The sequence below is a fragment of the Mesocricetus auratus genome, unplaced genomic scaffold (assembly GCF_017639785.1).
Source record: "Mesocricetus auratus isolate SY011 unplaced genomic scaffold, BCM_Maur_2.0 Super-Scaffold_100018, whole genome shotgun sequence".
NCBI classification, from domain to species: Eukaryota; Metazoa; Chordata; class Mammalia; order Rodentia; family Cricetidae; genus Mesocricetus; species Mesocricetus auratus.
Window position 1 is genome coordinate 1,996,488 of NW_024429199.1, and position 2,698 is coordinate 1,999,185.

The window sequence follows — 2,698 nt, forward strand, 5'->3', positions numbered from 1 at the left end:
TCAAAATGAACAGGAATGGCTCAAGTTTCCAGAGGTTTACTATTCACTTTTTGTTTGTATTTTCCTTTGAGTTGGAATTATTCTAACAGCTAACCATTGAGTCTGACTGTATGCTCTATTTGCTGCCTGGGAAGTAGCAAAGAATACGTAATGTGTCATTGTGTCATAGTCCCCCAACCCCCCTGCATGCCTAAGCCACAGTACGGCTAATACCACACAGTTCGTTGCCCAGACATGCAGCTACGGCTACACATTGCCACATCTCTTATATGTCTACAATTCCCCGCTCGTAGTGACAGTAAACCCACCGGACTCCAGCAACTGCTGAATGCTGGCAGCCTCTCACTGCAAAGCCCTGTCACCCACCTTCCAGAAAATACAGGCTGGCTGGCAAGGAGGCTAATTTGGGAGTTTGTGCCTAGGGGAACGTGGCTCCCTTGGCCTTTTAAAGCCAAGTTGGATGATGTAAGCAAGCAGGACTGAAAAAGGAAAGAGAAACCTTGTCAGCTGCATTATTTGCAGGGGACTGGGCTGAGGCTAGGCAGAGAGGATGGTCTGCCACCTGTGCAGAGCCCAGCTCCCTGCACCCCCACTGCCTCCCCAGCACAGGGAAGAAGGAATGACCACACAAGAGAATCTGAAGCAGAGCCATGTGAGGATGCGGTGACCATATTCATCTACTTATATAATATCCAGGCAGGCACATTAATGTTTTGTTTATTTATTTTTATTCCTGGGGGCGGACAGCATGCCATGGCGCACACATGGAGGACAGAGTTCTGGAGCTGGTCCTTGCCTCTCACCTTTTGAAGTAGCCCCTTTCCTTTCTGATGCTGCTCTCCGGACTCCAGACTTGCTGTCCAGTGAGCTCCTGCCTCATTCTCCATCTGCCTCCCTGCTCAAGGTTGGAGCGCGGGACCGCAAGTGAGTTCCATTGCATCTAGTTTTCACAGGGGCTCTGGGGACCCAGCACAGATCATTAGACCCACCGGCAAGTACTTTTACACAGCAAGTAATCTCCCTGACCTATATTTGTTGTTTGATTAGATTTTCTCTTGCAGCTGTCTCCCTGCTTAGCGGATCTCTGCTTAGATAAGCACGCAAGACCTGGTCCAGTTTGCACTGACTGGGACGTCACAGGAAAGATGGGCTGTGTCTGGGTCCCCATTTTTCTTCCTTCTCTGGAAGTGTGTGGTCCCAATAAACGCAAGTGAAATTTTGCAGGCCGTTTCGCAGCGTGAGCAAATGTTGTGGCTTAGGAAATGACGCTGAGACACTTGAAAACTGCAAGATGGTCTTGACACAGCATTGGTACAGGATATGTGAGGGGAAGTGGCATGGTGAGCAGTGATAACGGTCCCCGTGGTCAGACCAAGTGCCGGTTTCACACCCAGCCTGTATCCCCACAGCAGAAGAGGACTCTGCCCAGAGACCAGAGCCTCATTACACAGCATAGTGGGGCAGGGCAGAAATCTGTCTGCTGCTGGCGTGGCGGGGTTGGGGAGCGGGTGAGCCCAGTGGGCTACCAACACACACACACCGCACTTGCCACAAGATGTTCTGCTTGCTTGGTTTTGGCTTCGCTCACACCTACTTCCCCAAGCTCCTCCAGGGAATGGAGCTGGCTTTGGGACAAAACAGGATTCAGCGTTTGTCTGTAGTGTCTCCCTGGGAAAGGCTGTGAATGCCACACACACAGGAGCCCATCCAAGGTCACTGGTGACCGCTGTTAGTGACAGGGAGTTACTAAGACCAGAGTGCCAGTTTCCGGGGATCCGCCCAGTGCCACAGAACCTGCAGCCGCCTGCTTAGGAGGTGTCTTTTCTTCCAGATGGCCATCTTGGGTTGCCCACTGCGGTGGCACTCTTAAAACAAATTCTAGGGGACTGGAGAGAAGGCTCAGTGTTTAACAGCACTGGCTGTTCTGGCAAAGGACCTGGGTTCAGTTCCCAGGGCCCACACGGAGGCTCTCAGTCACCTGAATTCCAGTTCCAGGGGTCTGATGCCCTCTTCTGGCCTCTGCAGGCGCTGGCAGAGTGCCTGTATAGTGCACACACACACACACACACACACACACACACACACACACACACACATACACACACACACACACAGGAAAACATACACACAAAATAATATAAATAAATTCTGAGTAAATTCTGAACACACAAAAAGGAGCTTTTCAACTTGAGAGTGTTCTGTGTCAGGGTCACCTGGATGCCCTCTTTCAGATAATGGCATTACCCCAGGCTTCAGGTCTCTCCATTATTTCAGCAGCTCTGTTCTGAAAGAGACCTTTGTCACAGTGGGGAGGGGGCACATGATGACATGGGTTCAGAAGGGTTGTCCTATTCTGTTCGTTTATTATGCAGAAATCTTCCTTTAAGGAATAAGAAGACAGCCCTTAATATTATTTTGCTTTTTTTTCATGTTGTTGTTGTTTTTTAGTGAGTTTAGAAAAGCAGATACATTCTTTTGGTTTTGTTTTTTATTTTTTCAAGAGGGTTTCTCTGTGTAGCCCCGAGTGTCCTAAAACTAATTCTGTAGACCAGGCTGGCCTCTAAACTCAGAGATCCTCCTGCCTCTGCCTCCCAAGTGCTGGAACTAAAGGTGTGCGCCACTACACCCTCCTTAAGACAACAGACAGATTGTAACACTCCTTTAGCCAAAAGTTCTGTGTGAACTTTGAAGAGATCAC

At 49.4% G+C, this 2,698-nt stretch overlaps 1 long non-coding RNA gene across 1 annotated transcript; it reads left to right on the forward strand.

Annotated features, from left to right (window-relative positions):
* The first annotated feature begins 526 nt into the window (after window positions 1–526).
* LOC110341459 lies at window positions 527–1,223 on the forward strand. Its single transcript, XR_002383412.2, has 3 exons — window positions 527–652; window positions 748–924; window positions 1,062–1,223. It is a non-coding gene; the product is annotated as an uncharacterized LOC110341459 (long non-coding RNA).
* Window positions 1,224–2,698: the final 1,475 nt, after the last annotated feature.